Source organism: Triticum dicoccoides, chromosome 3B (assembly GCF_002162155.2).
Source record: "Triticum dicoccoides isolate Atlit2015 ecotype Zavitan chromosome 3B, WEW_v2.0, whole genome shotgun sequence".
Classification (NCBI taxonomy): Eukaryota; Viridiplantae; Streptophyta; class Magnoliopsida; order Poales; family Poaceae; genus Triticum; species Triticum dicoccoides.
Genome location: NC_041385.1, coordinates 248,889,893 through 248,911,273, shown reverse-complemented (window position 1 = coordinate 248,911,273; position 21,381 = coordinate 248,889,893).

The window sequence follows — 21,381 nt, the reverse complement described above, 5'->3', positions numbered from 1 at the left end:
TTTCAAAGAACTTGCCGCGACACACCGCGCGTCCCGGCAAGACCCGGCGAGCGACAAGCTTCCGGGCGCAACAATACAACGACCACGGCAAGGCGCTTGCCGCGACGAAGCCACCACTCTGTGCCCACGCTCCAGCACATCCGTCGACGTGTCGCCACAGGACCATTCCAGGCGCACGTGGCGAGAAGCCGTGCAGCCAAGCGGTGCGAGGTGGCGAGCGGAGATGACGAGATGGCCATCGTGGTGAACGGTGGCGCCCCTAACGGTCGCTTTTCTGCACTGTTTGGGCGACGCGGACGGGCATTTAATGCCTTTGTCCCCTGCCGTCAGAGTTAGGTAGGATCCACTGTAGAAGCAGTTGTACCAACCACACCTTTTACACTTTTACCCCTGCATGCGTTGCCACCTGTCGGTGACCCCTTGAGCCTATAAAAGGAGGCCCATGCGCAACGTAGAAGGGGTTCGACTCATTCGAAACCAGAACACTTCCACGCTCTCAAGCAAGAACGGAATACAACCACAAAGCAGCAGTAGGAGTATTATCTCTCCGGAGAGCTCCGAAGCTGGGTAAAACCGCTCGCGTGCTTCGCCTTGATCCGCTCTTCGTGCGCCCTCCGCTCCCTGCCGGACCGAAAGGGGCCCTGCCCCATAGGCGTTCGTTTCCCACATCTGCCGGAAAGTAGTCACCGGAAATCAACACCAAGAGTGCTGACGAGCAGTCTGCTCCGACAAGCCCTAAGGTTTGTTTCGTTGAAGCAGACGCTCCCGACAAGTTTTGCTCCGGCAAGCTTGCCGGGGAACATCAAGCTCCAGCCGAGCCGCAGGCCCTTGCCGTAGAAGCGGATGTTCCCGCAGCAGCGTACGTGCCTTTAGTCCTTGTTGTCGAGCCGCAAGCTCCGGCATGGGCACAACAAATTGTCCGTTTCCTTCAGACAGGAGAACTTCCCGAAGATCAAGAAGAAGCGGAGAGAGTAGCCCGGCAATCAAGTATGTACCAGTTTGTCGACGACATACTGTACAGAAGAAGATTCAACGGAGTGAAATTGAAGTGCATTCCCCGGGAAGATGGACAGGAGCTGTTGGCAGAGATACATGGAGGCATATGTGGTCACCACATTGGCGCAAGAGCACTTGCCGGCAAGGCATTTTGGCAAGGTTTCTTTTGGCCGACAGCCCTCCAAGATGCAACTGCACAAGTAACCAAGTGTGAAGCGTGCCAGTTCCATTCCAAGCAGATACACCAGCCAGCTCAAGCTCTCCAGACGATCCCTTTATCCTGGCCATTTTCGGTCTGGGGGCTCGACATCCTCGTCCCCTTTCCCCGAGCTGTCGGGGGCTTTGAGTACTTGTACGTTGCAATCGACAAGTTCACAAAGTGGCCGGAAGTGGAAGCAGTGAGGAAGGTGACGGCACAGTCAGCAGTCAAGTTCTTCAGGTCGATTGTTTGCCGTTTCGGAGTCCCTAACAGGATCATCACCGACAACGGCACGCAATTCACGAGCCGCACCTTCATGCAGTATGTCCAAGATCTTGGCGCCAAGGTCTGCTTGGCTTCTGTTGCTCACCCAAGAAGCAACGGTCAAGCGGAGAGGGCAAACACTGAAGTGCTGCATGGGCTCAAGACCCGGACTTTCGACAGGCTGCACAAGTGCGGAAAGAACTAGATTGAGGAGCTGCCGGTGGTTCTTTGGTCGATCAGGACGACGCCAAATCGAGCCACTGGCCAGACACCTTTCGCTCTAGTTTATGGAGCAGAGGCAGTTCTCCCCACGGAACTCGTATACGGATCGCCTCGAGTGCTCGCTTATGATGAGTTTGAGCAAGAGCAGCTGCGACAAGATGACGCGCTGCTCCTTGAGGAAGATCGTCTTCAGGCTGCTGTACGAGCTGCTCGATACCAGCAAGCTTTGTGACACTACCATAGCCGCAAAGATAATGCCAGAAGTCTCGAGGAAGGCGACCTTGTTCTTCGGCGTATTCAATCCGCCAAGAATTCCAACAAGTTGACGCCAAAGTGGGAAGGCCCTTATCGGGTGAAGCGAGTCACTAGGCCTGGCGCTGTCCGCCTTGAGACCGAAGATGGCTTTCCGGTGAGCAACTCCTGGAACATTGAACATCTTCGTAAATTTTACCCATAAGGCGCGGTTGCCGGAACCTGTTCCGGCAACCACCTTTTGTACGAGCCTTGCCGTTGTTGCATGTAACCCTTTGTACAAAGCCGAGCGCAGATCCCGTGCACAAATAAAGCTCGTGTGCTCCCCACATCTTGTCAAATTTCATGGTTTTTCATTTTTTGCATGTATTATCTGACACTTTGTGCAGCACTTGCCCCCGGTAAGCAATAACGAGCCTTAAGGCTCCATATCTTTATTTTCTCTTCTTTCTTTTTCTCAAGAAAAGGGAAGGTTCCCTCGCCCACAAGTTCACCGGGGGGAGGGGGGGAGGAGAAGATAATGGTGTGGACCAGGCGTCGTTCAAGAAAGTCTCGCCTTGCCGGGACACAAACAACAAAAAAGCTAAGTTGCCAAAGTTTGAGCATAACCAGTTTTGAAATTTTTTTTAAGTTATCCTCCTTGAAATGACCCTGCTTTGTATGGAAAACCTGTGCGCGGAGGAACCAACTCGTAGCTAGCTGCGCCCTTACTTTGTTTCGAGTCCGCTCAACAACTTAAGTGTGCTGCAACTAGTTGCGACAAGGTTTCTTGCCGGAAGTAGCACCGCCAGCAGGCTACTGATGTTCCGCACTCAGCGCTCGCGGCAAGGGTGCCTGCGCTGGCAAGTTCCCTAAAAGCGTAGGGTAAAAGCATACAAAGGAAGGAATCGAGTAAAGGAAATAACATAGCAAATACTGCCCAAGATAAAGTTATATTACAAAGACAACTTACCGCGCTCTAATAGATTGTTCCCATAACATGTCTAGCAGCGGCAAGGAAAGGAAGAAACGAGCGGTCTAGTCTACGCGGCCGCCATCAACCCTCCTAACTTCATTCACCTTGTCCACAATGGGTGCGACAAGGGCCTTGAGCTCTTCAAGATCAGCACCCGCCGGCAGCTTCTTGAGGACGTTGGTGAGGTTGAGGCCTGGGTTGCGGAAGGACACCTTCACCAACTCCTTCTCCAGAACTCTGGCGCAGATCGTGTGCGACTCGTCGACCAGCTGCTTTGGGATTCCTTCCCGGAGTTGCTGGCGGGCCGTCGCCACGCCTTTGAAGAACAGAGTGAGCTTGGCGCTGGGCTGGACATTCTCGTTGGAGGAGTACCCGAAACCCTCCATTTCCAGCTGTGTCAGCTCCTCGTCAATAACCGCGGCGATGTTCACGAGGCCCTCCGTCCAGAGCTCCACAGTATCCCTGAAGGTGTTCTGGGTTTCAGCAGCCCTCGTCAACAGCGCCTCGTTGGCCTTGATCTCCTCCTTCAAGGTCTCCTCCCGCTTCTTGCCGCCATCCAGCGTCTCAGTCAGCGTGGCCAGCTTCAGCTCCAGATCAGCATTTGAGTCTTTGGCGGCGCTCAGCTCTTTGCCCCTCTCGAGGAGACGACCCTGCAGCTCACCATGGGCAAGGGCGTCCTTCTCACGCTCGCGCTGGAGTGCGGTAAGCTCTTCATTCTTCGCCTTGAGATTGGCTTCTAGCTGCGTCACCTTCACCTCCAGCTCTTCTTGGCGGCCTTGGCAGCTGCAGCAGCATCCTTCGCTTCCTTGAGGGCCCCGCCAAGTGTCTCCTCGCGCGCGGCAAGCTCCTCCTCATAGCTGTCCAGATTGACCTTCCGCTGCGTCAGCTCACCTTCCCGCACGGACAGCTCCTCGGCGGCAAGCCACTGTTGCTCTTCGGCTTCTGCCTTCTCGAGGAGGAAGGCCTTCTGCGCCTCGACAAGCTGCGCCCTCTCTTCTGCGATGGATCGGAGGGCCTCTTGGTTGCGACTCTGGAGCTCCTCCGCATGCTTCTCAATGTCAGCTCCCGCCCGCACGACAAGCGCTTCCCGAGACTCCAGTTTGGCTAGTCGGGCGCGGTAGAGCGACAACAGCCTCCGCAGTAGCTGTTCCTCCTCAGGCTCGCCGCTGCTGCTGCTTGGCGCGTCGACCATTGTCAACCCAGCGGAGGCGAGCACTTCTCCGTCAAAAGCTTCTCCTTCAACCGGCGCCCTGGAGCTTGAAGCCCAGGGGAGCTTGATGAAGATATTGTCGCCGGCCTTCAAGTAGACGTCGGGCTGGGGCTCTTCGGGGCCTGGCGCTGCGTCAGCGGCAGAGGGATCGACGGTCGGCGTAGCGCCTTGCGCTCCTGCGGCCCCAGGGTCGTCAGTACGATCGCCGGATCCCTCGCCAGCACCTGTGCCGGCAGCCTTGGCGGCCTCTTCGCCGGCGGGATCATCAGCGCCGGCCTCTTCTTCGGTGGCGGCGGCGTCGTAAGTGTTGCCGCGCACGTCCTCCTCGCCGGTGGCCTCGGTCTCCATCGGCTCCGTGGAAGGTGGATCTGGCAGACGGAAGAGGGAGAAGAGTCAAGCAAATATCCAAAAAGACAAATCAGAAAAAGAAGAACCCAAGGGAAGTTTTCCGACAAGAAGGATTACCTGTGCTGGGCTCTGTAGTCATGGGCTCCACCACCGGGGGATCGCTGGTCCCATCCCTTGCCGGAGAACTACCCTTTGCCGGGGACCTCTCCCTTGCCGGAGAGCGCTCCCTTGCCGGCGAATCCTCCCTTGGCGGCGTAGTTGAAGCAGATAGCACATCAGGAGCGGCTTCCGGTTGCTCCTGGTGAGCCTGTTCTGCTCCTATACAAGCAAACCAACAAACAAGATATCAGCAAAGAAAGAACACCTATGCGCACCCAACAGCGGGAAGGAAGACTATGTACTTACGCTGGGGGTTGCGCTGGGGGCTACTTCGAGGAGTGGTTGCCGGGTCCGACAAGGTGGTCTCGGACGCGCCCTCTGTCGTCACGACGGGATCGTCCTCGACGACAACCACGGGGACCTTGGCTCTCTTCACCGCCCTCTGGGCCAGAGTCCTGAAAAGGAACAAGGTTCAGAAGAAAATAGATCAGATACAAGACAAGAAATAGCAAGAATTGAAGAAATACAAACACAACAGAGAAACTTACTCCTCTTCTTCCTCCTCGTCGGAGCTGAGCGCGGAGAGGTTGAAGTCCGGTACTCTTTCGGCGCGACGAGGCGGAGGAGTAGGCTCCCTTGGCCGCTTGGCGGGAGCTGCGGCAGGATCAGAAGCGGCGGCCCGAGAGGACCCCGCTCCAGTCGCCGCAACGGGGTGAGGCAGTCCCGCGACAACGGTGCTTGTCGCGGTGGAGCGTGTCCCGTGGCGCGGCAGCTGTTGACCTGTCTGCTGCCCTGCTATGTCTCCGACCCTGCGAAGGCGCCTTCTTGGTGGAGCTAGGGGCTGCACTGGGAGCTCCGCTTGCGGCAAGTTGCTTGAAGACGGCTGCCACTTGCACGCTCGGCGGGTTTGCTCGATTCGGCTTCGGGCCCTCTCTCGCTGGCGATCTCCCCGACAAGCTCGTCTCGATCGGCAAGGCTTGCCGCATCGGCTGCCTCTGCCTCCTCCACAGTAAACCCAAACTCTCCCGTGGCGGCGGCCGCCACCGCCTCTTCCGCCCTGGTGGCGATGCGCCGCATCTCGTCTTCGGTGGTGTCGCGGGTGAGGCTCCTCTGCTCGTCGGCGCGGACCGCCACCTCCACCAAGCTATCGAAGAACTGCTGCACGACGTCGTTGGCGGGCTCCTGCCAAGTTGGAATAATTCCATGCGAGTCGCACTCCGGCATCATTGCGTGGATGCGATCGAGCGAGGAGTTGTTGCACAACGGAACGACACCCTGCGGCAGCCTGAACCACTCGGGATGATTGGGGTCATGCTTGAACAGCTCCTTGAGCGTCGCATCCAACTTCAAGACAGTGAAATTGAGGTTGAGGCCCGAACGCAGCCTCATGATGTCTGCCGGACCCCCAAACATCCAGGTGGGCCTCCCCCTCTCCTGCAGAGGGGCGATACAGCGGCGAAGAAAGTCCGCGCCAACAGCACCTACGGTAAGCCCGGCAAGCCTGAGTCGAAAGATCCGGGTGGTGGCGATCTTCAGCCTAGCATCGTCCGCCGCCAGGGTGCTCCAATCATTGTCGCGCACTGCTGGGGTTTGGCGCAGGGCAGTGAATGGCTGCGGGTTCTTGTCAACAATCCAACACCACTCTGCTCTCCACTCATCCCATTTGCTGCGGAGCTCCCCCTCCAGATACGTCTCCTTCTTGCCGGTTCTCGAGATCCAGGCGATCCCGCTAGCTAAGGGCTCTCCTCTCTCGACCCGGGGCATGAAGTAGTGGCGGAAGAGGGCTGCGTTTGGATGGATTCCGACAAAGTTCTCGCAGAGATGTGCGAAAACCGCCATGGTCAGGACAGCATTGGGGGTGAAGTCAAGGAGATGGAACCCGTAGGTGTTCATGATGTCACAGAAGAATTCAGAGAAGGGCGGGCAGAGCCCGCAATAGAAGAACAGTGCGAAGAAGGGGTATCCCTTTGGATCCCGTTTCGAAGCAGAAGCGGCGGCGGAGAGTACCTGCGTGCGCGGATGCGCTCGCGTCTCCGTCGACCAGAAGAGGTAGAACCACTCCCTCAACTCCTTCGCGGAGAGTTCAGGGGGGAAGGTTGCCCGCTCCTTCCGCAACGTCTCAAGCCGCAGCGCCTCGGCCGACTTCGCACCCTTCCCGGTCTTCGGAGCCATGGCGGAGGCGGTGGGGGAGATCGAGCGCGTTGGTGGCGACGGCGGCGACGGGGGGCGGAGCACTGCTCTCTTTCGGCTTTGGAAGCGGAGGGGAGCGGCGGAGATTTCTGAGGTTGGAACCGCAAGTGGCGAAGGTGGGGGAACCACTCCTATTTCCCCTGCTTATAAAGAGGAGGAGGCGAACGTTACGCTTTTTCCGAATAAATAATCACCCACGATCTCTCCCACGACGCCGCATTTGACGCGTGTCGTTACGGTAGGGCGCGGTAGATACGGAGTCACATACGGTGTGGCCCCAGGCCGCGCGTGCCCGTGCCCTATTTTGGGCCTGGCCCAACAGCGTTCGGCACCGTGTGTGGCCCAGGCCCGGGGGCTCCTGTCGGTGTACTAAAGTAGGGGTACCTTAGTATCCCGAACTTGTGCACGGGCAGTCGCAGCGCCCCGCGGCAAGGCTTGCCGGTTGACCGCCAAGATCCTCCGTAGTTCCTATTGGTACCATTCAAGAACAAAGTGTTTTAACTGAGAAGACAAGGCCCCGTCAAGAGGAGCTTGCCGGGAAGGACAAGGCCCCGGCAAGAGGAGCTTGCCGGGAAGGCCAACCAAGGCATTTCAAAGAACTTGCCGCGACGCGCCGCGCGTCCTGGCAAGACCCGGCGAGCGACAAGCTTCCGGGTGCGACAATACAACGACCACGGCAAGGCGCTTGCCGCGACGAAGCCACCACTCTGTGCCCGCGCTACAGCACATCCGTCGACGTGTCGCCACAGGACCATTCCAGGCGCACGTGGCGAGAAGCTGTGTAGCCAAGCGGTGCGAGGTGGCGAGCAGAGATGACGAGATGGCCATCGTGGTGAACAGTGGCGCCCCTAACGGTCGCTTTTCTGCACTATTTGGGCGACGCGGACGGGCATTTAATGCCTTTGTCCCCTGCCGTCAGAGTTAGGTAGGATCCACTGTAGAAGCAGTTGTACCAACCACACCTTTTACACTTTTACCCCTACATGCGTTGCCACCTGTCGGTGACCCCTTGAGCCTATAAAAGGAGGCCCATGCGCAACGTAGAAGGGGTTCGACTCATTCGAAACCAGAACACTTCCACGCTCTCAAGCAAGAACGGAATACAACCACAAAGCAGCAGTAGGAGTGCTATCTCTCCGGAGAGCTCCGAAGCTGGGTAAAACCGCTCGCGTGCTTCGCCTCGATCCGCTCTTCGTGCGCCCTCCGCTCCCTGCCGGACTGAAAGGGGCCCTGCCCCATAGGTGTTCATTTCCCACGACTGTCCACAGGTAACTTTCTCACTTAAGTGCGGCGCACTTTGACAGGCCATCTGCAATGTCGTTCTAAGCTCTCGGAACATGTTCCATCTGTAGGCCGTCAAAGTGTTCTTCCAACTTTCTCACTTCATCAATGTAAGCTTCCATCAACGGACTCTGATAATCTTTGTTCACTTGGCGGACGACAAGCTGCAAGTCACCCCTGACAATGAGCTTCTTGATCCCAAGGTCTGCAGCGATCCTGAGTCCGGCAAGCAAACCTTCATACTCTGCAGTATTGTTTGTTGCTTGCTCCTTGGGAAAGTGCATCTGGACCACGTACTTGAGGTGCTCTCCGGTGGGTGCGACAAGTAACATGCCCGCACCGGCGCCTTGCAGCGAGAAGGCACCATCAAAGTACATGATCCATTCTTTGTTTGCCTCCTTGACGGGGATGCTCATTTCCGGAATTTCTTCATCAGGTGTTGGCGTCCATTCTGCTATGAATTCTGCCAATGCTCGGCTCTGGATAGTTGAAGTACTCTCAAACTTGTGGCCAAAGCTAGACAGTTCCAGTGCCCACTCGACAATCCTGCCTGTTGCTTCTGGATTCTGCAGTATCCTCTTCAGCGGAAAGCGAGTGACAACTGTAATTTCATGTGCTTGGAAGTAATGGCGCAGCTTACTCGAGGCCATGAGAAGGCCGAAAAGCAATTTCTGCACACCAGAGTACCTTGATATAGCCCCCTGCAGAAGGGAACTGACAAAGTAAACTGGGCGCTACACCATCTTCTTCTGCTTCTCTTCTTGTGGCTGCACAGATCCATCCTTGTCGGGACCAGAGCTTGTCGGGGAAGCCCCCTGCTTGTCGCTGGACGCGCTTGCCGTGGTCGCTGGGTCATCATCCGCCACCCTTTCCGCTACTAACGCAGCACTAACCACTTGATTGTTTGCCGCTAGATATAGCAGCAACTTCTCTTGCGGCTTAGGTGCGACAAGTATTGGAGTGGAGGACATGTATCTCTTCAAGTCCTGCAGCGCAGCCTCCGCTTCCGGAGTCCATTTCATTGGACCTGCCTTTTTCAATATTTTGAAAAATGGCAGGGCGCGCTCAGCAGACTTAGAGATGAACCTGCTGAGAGCAGCCACGCAGCCGGCAAGCCTTCGTACATCCTTGACGTGCTTCGGTGCTTCGATCTGCTCAATGGCCTTGATCTTGTCGGGATTGGCTTCAATCCCCCGCTGAGACACAAAGAACCCGAGAAGTTTGCCGGAAGGGACTCCAAACACGCACTTCTCGGGGTTAAGCTTGAGGTTGATCTTGCGCAGATTTGCAAAGGTCTCATCTAAATCTTGAACCAGGGTTGCTTTGTCCTTGCTCTTGACCACTATGTCATCCATGTAAGCTTCTACATTTCTGTGCAACTGTGGCTCAAAAGCATGATGGACTACTCTTGCAAATGTTGAACCTGCATTTTTCAAACCGAATGGCATCCGTATGAAACAGTATGTGCCACACGGGGTGATGAATGCGGTCTTCTCCTCATCTTATTCTGCCATGAAGATCTGATGGTATCCTGAATATGCATCAAGAAATGACAGCAGATCACATCCGGCCGTGGAGTCAACAATTTGGTCAATGTGCGGCAAGGGAAATGGGTCTTTGGGACAAGCTTTATTAACATCAGTAAAGTCAATACAAAGCCTCCATTTCCCGTTCGCCTTGCGCACGACTACAGGATTGGCCAACCACGTAGGATGGAGCACTCCTCTGACAAGGCCTGCTGCTTCCAACTTCTTGATCTCTTTTGCGATGAATTCTTGGCGCTCCACTGCTTGCTTTCTGACTTTCTGCTTGACGGGCCGCGCGTGAGGACAGACGGCAAGGTGGTGCTCAATTACTTTCCTGGGAACACCGGGGATGTCAGACGGTTGCCATGCAAACACATTGACGTTCTCCCGCAGGAAAGCAACAAACGCGCTTTCCTATTTGGGGTCGAGCGTGGCACTGATGGTGAAGGTACCACCAGTGCCATCCTCCTTGGCGGACACTTTCTTGGTCTCTGGTGAAGCTGTTTTTGTCTTCTTACACTTGCCGGTGGAGCTCGATGGTGCGTCGTCGACGGTAGCACAGCACTCCGAAGAGGTGCGCTTGCCGGAGTGGGCATCAGAGCTCTTGCCGGACTTGGTCTTCTTCTTCCCCCCGGGAGCTTCAGTGGCAAGTGTCTTGCGATCGGCTGCGGCTGCTGCTTCCCGGTAAATCTTGTCGGTGCAGATAAGGGCATCCTTCTTGTCGCCAGGGACAGAGATGACGCTTATCGGACCCGGCATCTTCAGTACATTGTACGCATATGAGAGGCTGCCATGAACTTAGCGAGTGCTGGACGGCCGAGTATCCCATTGTAAGGCAACGGGAAACCAGCAACGTCAAAAGTGACCCTCTCAGTCCTGAAGTTCAGCTCGCTGCCAAATGTCACCGGCAACGTGATCTTCCCTTTCGGCTTGCTCCTTCCCGGGTTGATTCCTTGGAATGTACCAGTCTCTTGGAGCTCGCCATCGGGGATCTGGAGCTTCTAGAGTACCGCGGAGGAGATCAGGTTTAAGCCGGCCCCGCCGTCAACTAACATCTTTGTGACCTTGAGGTTGCGGATAGTTGGTGAAACCAACATCGGCAAGCACCCGACCGTAGTTATGCGATCAGGGTGGTACTCAACATCAAAGATGATAGGCGTGCTGGACCACTTCAGAGGCTTGCATGACTCAACTGGTGGTTCTGCTGCATTAACTTCTTGCACCCACTGTTTGAGCTGGCGGTGCGAAGTATGCAGAGAAGCACCGCCGTCAACGCACATGACCTCTATGGCTTTCTGAAACTCCTGCTCGTCGGCCTCATCATCATCCATGTCTTCATCTTCGTCTTCATCTTCATCCTTGTCGCGGCCGCGGGGAGGCCTGTCTCCTTGCCGCTGCTTGGCCTTGCCGCGGCGCCCTCCCCAGCCGGGACGCTTCTTGCCGAATCCTCCAGTACCTTCTTGGGCCTTCTCTTTGTCGCGTCGCTTGTACTCAGCTTTCTGCAGTTCAACAAGCTGCTCAACCTTCTTGCAGGTCTGGAGATCATGGCCCTTGGTGCGGTGGATCTTGCAGTACTGCTTGCCGGAGCCGTCCTGCTTGTTGGCGGCCACCACAGCCTCGTCGGAGTTACCAGCTTTGGCCTTCTCGGCGCCACCTCCGTTGCCGGACTGCTCGACGACTAGCACATCTTTAGCTTTCCTCTTCCTGTTGTTCCGCCGCCGGTTTTTCCTTGCCGGGGTGGCATCTTCACTGTCAGATCCTTCTGCTCCCGTGTTCTCTCCGGGGAGTTTCCTCCCCTCCTCAGCACGCGCACATCTATCAGCCAGGGCATACAGTTCACTGACGTCTCTGATTTTGCACATCGCCATCTCCTCCCTCATCATGCGGTTTCGCACGTTCTGATGGAACGCGCTGATGACCGCGGCAGGGTGGACATCTGGGATGTTGCGCTGCACTTGGCTGAATCTCTGAATATACTTGCGCAGGGGCTCTCCTTCCTTCTGGGCGAGCAGGTGAAGATCACTCTCCTGGCCATGAGGCTTGTGGCCGCCCGTAAAGGCACCGACAAACTGATGGCACAAATCTTCCCAGGAGGATATGGAGTTGTCCGGCAAGTGCATGAGCCAAGATCTGACATTGGGTTTGAGCACCAGTGGGAAGTAGTTGGCAAGGATCTTGTCGTCGCGCCCCCCAGCGGCCTGCACCGCGATGGTGTAGATGCTGAGAAACTACGATGGATGCAACCTGCTGTCGTACTTCTCGGGTACGTCTGGCTTGAAGTTTTTCGTACTGGGCCACTGGACTTGCCGTAGCTCACGAGTAAACGCAGGGCAACCTACCGCGTACGGCAAGTCGCCTGGTTCCCCTGGCGCATGCATGTCGACAGCGGGCCCAGCGCGCTAGTCTGATTGACGCCGCGCTTCTCTTCGGCGCTCGATACGACTACGAGCGTCCTCTTGCTGCCGTTCTTGAAGAACTTGGCGCTGATCGCGGCGAACTCGCGGATCCGACGATGCGGTGGAGTCGCTGTCGAGGTTGACCCGGCGAGTCGGCGATCTGGGCCTTCGGGGCGGAGAGTGCACGGTAGTTGCACCTCCACCAGTCTTGTCGCCACCGGCTTGCGCCTGGGCGTCTTGCCGCGGCTTCGATGTGCTCGGTTGCCGGGGAGTGTCGCCGTTGGCGAAGCCGATGAGGCTCTGAATAGTGGCCTTCCAATCGTCGATCTTGTCCGGTGCTGGAGGGTAGTCTAGGAGCAGTTGGGCTCGGGCCAACGCTTCTTCTGGAGTTTTTGGTGGCGGGGGCGAACGACGCGAGGAGCGGGATATGCTCGAACTTCTAACTGTGTTAGAAGGAGCAGCATCTCGTCCAGGCGACCGTGCCGCGCTCGTGCCAGCATGTTGGCGTGCATGCTGGCCTTGAGCGTCCCGGGATCCACCAGCTTGGCCTTATTCTAATGCGCGTATGGTATTGCGGGCACCATGACGCTGTCGGTCCCGCGCCTCCTGAGAAGGGCACGGTGCGTGTACGGACGCCGAGGTTTGTGCAGCCTTGTCCTTGGACCTGGCAGCATCGTGAGCTCCCTCGTCGGCGCCCGTTCCTCCGCCGGCGTCTACCCCACCACCCATTTGCTCCGGTGGTGGCGGGATCGACGCGGACGGACCAGCCACCTCCGAAGCCTTCTTCTTTGGTGGCATGTCGATGAAGATGATGAAGATCTGGCTCGCGTGGACGCCGGATCAGGTTCACGCAACCTCGACGCCCCCTACCTGGCACGCCAAAGATGTCGTGGGAAACAAACACCTATGGGGCAGGGCCCCTTTCGGTCCGGCAGGGAGCGGAGGGCGCATGAAGAGCGGATCGAGGTGAAGCACATGAGCGGTTTTACCCAGCTTCGGAGCTCTCCGGAGAGATAATACTCCTACTGCTGCTTTGTGGTTGTATTCCGTTCTTGCTTGAGAGCATGGAAGTGTTCTGGTTTCAAATGAGTCGAACCCCTTCTACGTTGCGCATGGGCCTCCTTTTATAGGCTCAAGGGGTCACCGACAGTTGGCAACGCATGCAGGGGTAAAAGTGTAAAAGGTGTGGTCGGTACAACTGCTTCTATAGTGGATCCTACCTAACTCTGACGGCAGGGGACAAAGGCATTAAATGCCCGTCCGCGTCGCCCAAACAGTGTAGAAAAGCGACCGTAAGGGGCGCCACCGTTCGCCATGATGGCCATCTTGTCATCTCCGCTCGCCACCTCGCACCGCTTGGCTGCACAGCTTCTCGCCACGTGCGCCTGGAATGGTCCTGTGGCGACACGTCAACGGATGTGCTGGAGCGCGAGCACAGAGTGGTGGCTTCGTCGCGGCAAGCGCCTTGCCGCGGTCGTTGTATTGTCGCGCCCGGAAGCTTGTCGCTCGCCGGGTCTTGCCGGGACGCGCGGCGCGTCGCGGCAAGTTCTTTGAAATGCCTTGGTTGGCCTTCCCGGCAAGCTCCTCTTGCCGGGGCCTTGTCCTTCCCGGCAAGCTCCTCTTGCCGGGGCCTTGTCTTCTCAGTTAAAACACTTTGTTCTTGAATGGCACCAATAGGAACTACGGAGGATCTTGGCGGTCACCCGGCAAGCCTTGCCGCGAGGCGCTGCGACTGCCCGTGCACAAGTTCGGGATACTAAGGTACCCCTACTTTAGTACACCGACAGGAGCCCCCGGGCCTGGGCCACACACGGTGCTGAACGCTGTTGGGCCAGGCCCAAAACAGGGCACGGGCACGTGCGGCCTGGGGCCACACCGTATCTGACTCTGTATCTACCGCGCCCTCCTGTAACGGCACGCGTCAAATGTGGCGTCGTGGGAGAGATCGTGGGTGATTCTTTATTCGGAAAAAGCGTAACGTTCGCCTCCTCCTCTTTATAAGCAGGGAAAATAGGGGTGGTTCCCCCACCTTCGCCACTTGCTGTTCCAACCTCAGAAATCTCTGCCGCTCCCCTCCGCTTCCAAAGTCGAAAGAGAGCAGCGCTCCGCCCCCCGTCGCCGCCGTCGCCACCAACGCCCTCGATCTCCCCCACCGCCTCCGCCATGGCTCCGAAGACTGGGAAGGGTGTGAAGTCGGCCGAGGCGCTGCGGCTTGAGACGCTGCGGAAGGAGCGGGCAACCTTCCCCCCTGAACTCTCCGCGAAGGAGTTGAGGGAGTGGTTCTACCTCTTCTGGTCGACGGAGACGCGAGCGCATCCGTGCACGCATGTACTCTCCGCCGCCGCTTCTGCTTCAAAATGGGCTCCAAAGGGATACCACTTCTTCGCACTGTTCTTCTATTGCGGGCTCTGCCCGCCCTTCTCTGAATTCTTCTGTGACATCATGAACACCTACGGGTTCCATCTCCTTGACTTCACCCCCAATGCTGTCCTGACCATGGCGGTTTTCGCACATCTCTGCAAGAACTTTGTCGGAATCCATCCAAACATAGCCCTCTTCCGCCACTACTTCATGCCCCGGGTCGAGAGAGGAGAGCCCTTAGCTGGCGGGATCGCCTGGATCTCGAGAACCGGCAAGAAGGAGACGTATCTGGAGGGGGAGCTCCGCAGCAAATGGGATGAGTGGAGAGCAGAGTGGTGTTGGATTGTTGACGAGAACCCGCAGCCATTCACTGCCCTGCGCCAAACCCCAGCAGTGCGCGGCAATGATTGGAGCGCCCTGGCGGCGGACGATGCTAGGCTGAAGATCGCCACCACCCGGATCTTGCGACTCAGGCTTGCCGGGTTACCGTAGGTGCTATTGGCGCGGACTTTCCTCGCCGCCGCATCGCCCCTCTGCAGGAGAGGGGGAGGCCCACCTGGCTGTTTGGGGGTCCGGCGGACATCATGAGGCTGCGTCCGGGCCTCAACTTCAATTTCACTGTCTTGGAGTTGGATGCGACGCTCAAGGAGCTGTTCAAGCGCGACCCCAATCATCCCGAGTGGTTCAGCCTGCCGCAGGGTGTCGTCCCGTTGTGCAACAACTCCTTGCTCGATCGCATCCGTGCAATGATGCCGGAGTGCAACTCGCATGGAATTATTCCAACTTGGCAGGAGCCCGCCGACGACGTCGTGCAGCAGTTCTTCGATAGCTTGGTGGAGGTGGCAGTCCGCGCTGACGAGCAGAGGAGCCTCACCCGCGACACCACCGAAGACGAGATGCGGCGCATCGCCACCAGGGCGGAAGAGGCCGCGGCGGCCGCCGCCGCGGGAGAGTTTGGGTTTACTGTGGAGGAGGCAGAGGCAGCCGATGCGGCAAGCCTTGCCGATCGAGACGAGCTTGTCAGGGAGATCGCCAGCGAGGGAGGGCCCGAAGCCGAATCGAGCGAGCCCGCCGAGCGTGCAAGTGGCCAGCCGTCTTCAAGCAACTTGCCGCAAGCGGAGCTCCCAGTGCAGCCCCCAGCTCCACCAAGAAGGCGCCTCCGCAGGGCCGGAGACATAGCAGGGCAGCAGACAGGTCAACAGCTGCCGCGCCGCGGGACACGCTCCACCGCGACAAGCACCGTTGCCGCGGGAGTGCCTCACGCCGCTGCGGCGACTGGAGCGGGGTCCTCTCGGGCCGCCGCTTCTGATCCTGCCGCAGCTCCCGCCAAGCGGCCAAGGGAGCCTACTCCTCCGCCTCGTCGCGCCGAAAGAGTACCGGACTTCGACCTCTCCGCGCTCAGCTCCGACGAGGAGGAAGAAGAGGAGTAAGTTTCTCTGTTGTGTTTGTATTTCTTCAATTCTTGCTGTTTCTTGTCTTGTATCTGATCTGTTTTCTTCTGAACCTTGTTCCTTTTCAGGACTCTAGCCCAGAGGGCGGCGAAGAGAGCCAAGGTCCCCGTGGTTGTCGTGGAGGACGATCCCGTCATGACGATAGAGGGCGCGTCCGAGACCACCTTGTCGGACCCGGCAACCACTCCTCGAAGTAGCCCCCAGCACAACCCCCAGCGTAAGTACATAGTCTTACTTCCCGCTGTTGGGTGCGCATAGGTGTTCTTTCTTTGCTGATATCTTGTCTGTTGGTTTGCTTGTATAGGAGCAGGACAGGCTCACCAGGAGCAACCGGAAGCCGCTCCTGAGGTGCTATCTGCTTCAACTACGCCGCCAAGGGAGGATTCCCCGGCAAGGGAGCGCTCTCCGGCAAGGGAGAGGTCCCCGGCAAAGGGTAGTTCTCTGGCAAGGGACAGGACCAGCGATCCCCCGGTGGTGGAGCCCATGACTATAGAGCCCAGCACAGGTAATCCTTCTTGTCGGAAAACTTCCCTTGGGTTCTTCTTTTTCTGATTTGTCTTTTTGGATATTTAATTGACTCTTCTCCCTCTTCCGTCTGCCAGATCCACCTTCCACGGAGCCGATGGAGACCGAGGCCACCGGCGAGGAGGACGTGCGCGGCAACACTTACGATGCCGCCGCCACCGAAGAAGAGGCCGGCGCTGATGATCCCGCCGGAAAAGGGGCCGCCAAGGCTGCCGACGCAGGTGCTGGCGAGGGATCCGGCGATCGTACTGACGACCCTGGGGCCGCAGGAGCGCAAGGCGCTACGCCGACCGCCGATCCCTCTGCAGCTGACGCAACGCCAGGCCCCGAAGAGCCCCAGCCCGGCGTCTACTTGAAGGCCGGCGACGGTATCTTCATCAAGCTCCCCTGGGCTTCAAGCTCCAGGGCGCCGGTCGAAGGAGAAGCTTTTGACGGAGAAGTGCTCGCCTCCGCTGGGTTGACAATGGTCAACGCGCCAAGCAGCAACAGTGGCGAGCCTGAGGAGGAACAGCTGCTGCGGAGGCTGTTGTCGCTCTACCGCGCCCGACAAGCCAAACTGGAGTCTCGGAAGCGCTTGTCAGGCGGGTGGGAGCTGGCATTGAGAAGCATGCGGAGGAGCTCCAGAGTCGCAACCAAGAGGCCCTCCGGTCCATCGCAGAAGAGAGGGCGCAGCTTGTCGAGGTGCGGAAGGCCTTCCTCCTCGAGAAGGCAGAAGCCGAAGAGCAACAACGGCTTGCCGCCGAGGAGCTGTCCATGCGGGAAGGTGAGCTGACGCAGCGGAAGGTCAATCCGGACAGCTATGAGGAGGAGCTTGCCGCGTGCAAGGAGACACTTGGCGGGGCCCTCAAGGAAGCGAAGGATGCTGCTGCAGCTGCCGAGGCCGCCAAGAGCTGGAGGTGAAGGTGACGCAGCTAGAAGCCAATCTCAAGGCGAAGAATGAAGAGCTTACCGCGCTCCAGTGCGAGCGCGAGAAGGACGCCCTTGCCCATGGTGAGCTGCAGGGTCGTCTCCTCGAGAGGGGCAAAGAGCTGAGCGCCGCCAAAGACTCAAATGCTGATCTGGAGCTGAAGCTGGCCACGCTGATTGAGACGCTGGACGGCACCAAGAAGCGGGAGGAGACCTTGAAGGAGGTGATCAAGGCCAACGAGGCGCTGTTGACGAGGGCCGCTGAAACCCAGAACACCTTCAGGGATACTGTGGAGCTCTGGACGGAGGGCCTCGTGAACATCGCCGCGGTTATTGACGAGGAGCTGACGCAGCTGGAAATGGAGGGTTTCGGGTACTCCTCCGACGAGAATCTCCAGCCCAACGCCAAGCTCACTCTGTTCTTCAAAGGCGTGGCGACGGCCCTCCAGCAACTCCGGGAAAGGATCCCAAAGCAGCTGGCCGACGAGTCACGCACGATCTGCTCCAGAGTTCTGGAGAAGGTGTTGGTGAAGGTGGCCTTCCGCAACCCAGGCCTCAACCTCACCAACGTCCTCAAGAAGCTGCCGGTGGGTGCTGATCTTGAAGATCTCAAGGCCCTTGTCGCACCCATTGTGGACAAGGTGAATGAAGTTAGGAGGGTTAATGGCGGCCGCGTAGACTAGACCGCCCGTTTCTTCCTTTCCTTGCCGCTGCTAGACATGTTATGGGAACAATCTATTAGAGCGCGGCAAGTTGTCTTTGTAATATAACTTTATCTTGGGCAGTATTTGCTATGTTATTTCCTTTACTCGATTCCTTCCTTTGTATGCTTTTACCCTATGCTTTTAGGGAACTTGCCGGCGCAGGCACCCTTGCCGCGAGCGCTGAGTGCGGAACATCAGCAGCCTGCTGGCGGTGCTACTTCCGACAAGAAACCTTGTCGCAACTAGTCGCAGCACACTTAAGTTGTTGAGCAGACTCGAAACAAAGTAAGGGCGCAGCTAGCCACGAGTTGGTTCCTCCGCGCATAGGTTTTCCATACAAAGCAGGGTCGTTTCAAGGAGGATAACTTAAAACATTTTCAAAACTGGTTATGCTCAAACTTTGGCAACTTAGCTTTTCTGTTGTTTGCGTCCCCGCAAGGCGATACTTTCTTGAACGACGCCTGGTCCACACCATTATCTTCTCCTTCCCCCCCGGTGAACTTGTGGGCGAGGGAACCTTCCCTTTTCTTGAGAAAAAGAAAGAAGAGAAAATAAAGATATGGAGCCTTAAGGCTCGTTATTGCTTACCTGGGGCAAGTGCTGCACAAAGTGTCAGATAATACATGCAAAAAATGAAAAAGCATGAAATTTGACAAGATGTGGGGAGCACATGAGCTTTATTTGTGCACGGGATCTGCGCCCGGCTTTGTACAAAGGGTTACATGCAACAGCGGCAAGGCTCGTACAAAAGGTGGTTGCCGGAACAGGTTCCGGCAACCGCTCCTTATGGGTAAAACTTACGAAGATGTTCAATGTTCCAGGAGTTGCTCACCGGAAAGCCATCTTCGGTCTCAAGGCGGACAGCGCCAGGCCTAGTGACTCGCTTCACCTGATAAGGGCCTTCCCACTTCGGCGTAAACTTGTTGGAATTCTTGGCGGATTGAATACGCCTAAGAACAAGGTCGCCTTCCTCGAGACTTATGGCATTAACTTTGCGGCTATGATAGCGGCGCAAAGCTTGCTGGTATCGAGCAGCTCGTACAGCAGCCTGAAGACGATCTTCCTCAAGGAGCAGTGCGTCATCTTGTCGCAGCTGCTCTTGCTCAAACTCATCATAAGCGAGCACTCGAGGCGATCTGTATATGAGTTCCGTGGGGAGAACTGCCTCTGCTCCATAAACTAGAGCGAAAGGTGTCTGGCCAGTGGCTCGATTTGGCGTCGTCCTGATCGACCAAAGAACCACCGGTAGCTCCTCAATCCAGTTCTTTCCGCACTTGTGCAGCCTGTCGAAAGTCCTGGTCTTGAGCCCGCGCAGCACTTCAGCGTTTGCCCTCTCCGCTTGACCGTTGCTTCTTGGGTGAGCAACAGAAGCGAAGCAGACCTTGGCGCCAAGATCTTGGACGTACTGCATGAAGGTGCGGCTCGTGAATTGCGTGCCATTGTCGGTGATGATCCTGTTAGGGACTCCGAAACAGCAAACAATCGACCTGAAGAACTTGACTGCTGACTGTGCCGTCACCTTCCTCACTGCTTCCACTTCCGGCCACTTTGTGAACTTGTCGATTGCAACGTACAAGTACTCAAAGCCCCCGACAGCTCGGGGGAAGGGGCCGAGGATGTCGAGCCCCCAGACCGAAAATGGCCAGGATAAAGGGATCGTCTGGAGAGCTTGAGCTGGCTGGTGTATCTGCTTGGAATGGAACTGGCACGCTTCACACTTGGTTACTTGTGCAGTTGCATCTTGGAGGGCTGTCGGCCAAAAGAAACCTTGCCGAAATGCCTTGCCGGCAAGTGCTCTTGCGCCAATGTGGTGACCACATATGCCTCCATGTATCTCTGCCAACAGCTCCTGTCCATCTTCCCGGGGAATGCACTTCAATTTCACTCCGTTGAATCTTCTTCTGTACAGTATGTCGTTGACAAACTGGTACATACTTGATTGCCGGGCTACTCTCTCCGCTTCTTCTTGATCTTCGGGAAGTTCTCCTGTCTGAAGGAAATGGACAATCTGCTGTGCCCATGCCGGAGCTGGCGGCTCGACAACAAGGACTAAAGGCACGTACGCTGCTGCGGGAACATCCGCTTCTACGGCAAGGGCCTGCGGCTCGGCTGGAGCTTGATGTTCCCCGGCAAGCTTGCCGGAGCAAAACTTGTCGGGAGCGTCTGCTTCAACGGAACAAACCTTAGGGCTTGTCGGAGCAGACTGCTCGTCAGCACTCTTGGTGTTGATGAATCAAGCAAATATCCAAAAAGACAAATCAGAAAAAGAAGAACCCAAGGGAAGTTTTCCGACAAGAAGGATTACCTGTGCTGGGCTCTGTAGTCATGGGCTCCACCACCGGGGGATCGCTGGTCCCGTCCCTTGCCGGAGAACTACCCTTTGCCGGGGACCTCTCCCTTGCCAGAGAGCGCTCCCTTACCGGGGAATCCTCCCTTGGCGGCGTAGTTGAAGCAGATAGCACCTCAAGTGCGGCTTTCGGTTGCTCCTGGTGAGCCTGTTCTGCTCCTATACAAGCAAACCAACAGACAAGATATCAGCAAAGAAAGAACACCTATGCGCACCCAACAGCGGGAAGTAAGACTATGTACTTACGCTGGGGGTTGCGCTGGGGGCTACTTCGAGGAGTGGTTGCCGGGTCCGACAAGGTGGTCTCGGACGCGCCCTCTGTCATCACGACGGGATCGTCCTCGACGACAACCATGGGGACCTTGGCTCTCATCGTCGCCCTCTGGGCCAGAGTCCTGAAAAGGAACAAGGTTCAGAAGAAAACAGATCAGATACAAGACAAGAAACAACAAGAATTGAAGAAATACAAACACAACAGAGAAACTTACTCCTCTTCTTCCTCCTCGTCGGAGCTGAGCGCGGAGAGGTCGAAGTCCGGTACTCTTTCGGCGCGACGAGGCGGAGGAGTAGGCTCCCTTGGCCGCTTGGCGGGAGCTGCGGCAGGATCAGAAGCGGCGGCCCGAGAGGACCCCGCTCCAGTCGCCACAGCGGCGTGAGGCACTCCCGCAGCAACGGTGCTTGTCGCGGTGGAGCGTGTCCCGCGGCGCGGCAGCTGTTGACCTGTCTGCCGCCCTGCTATGTCTCCGACCCTGCGAAGGCGCCTTCTTGGTGGAGCTAGGGGCTGCACTGGGAGCTCCGCTTGCGGCAAGTTGCTTGAAGACGGCTGGCCACTTGCACGCTCGGCGGGCTCGCTCGATTCGGCTTCGGGCCCTCCCTCGCTAGCGATCTCTCCGCGCTCAGCTCCGACGAGGAGGAAGAAGAGGAGTAAGTTTCTCTGTTGTGTTTGTATTTCTTCAATTCTTGCTGTTTCTTGTCTTGTATCTGATCTGTTTTCTTCTGAACCTTGTTCCTTTTCAGGACTCTGGCCCAGAGGGCGGCGAAGAGAGCGAAGGTCCCCGTGGTTGTCATCGAGGACGATCCCATCGTGACGACAGAGGGCGCGTCCGAGACCACCTTGTCGGACCTGGCAACCACTCCTCGAAGTAGCCC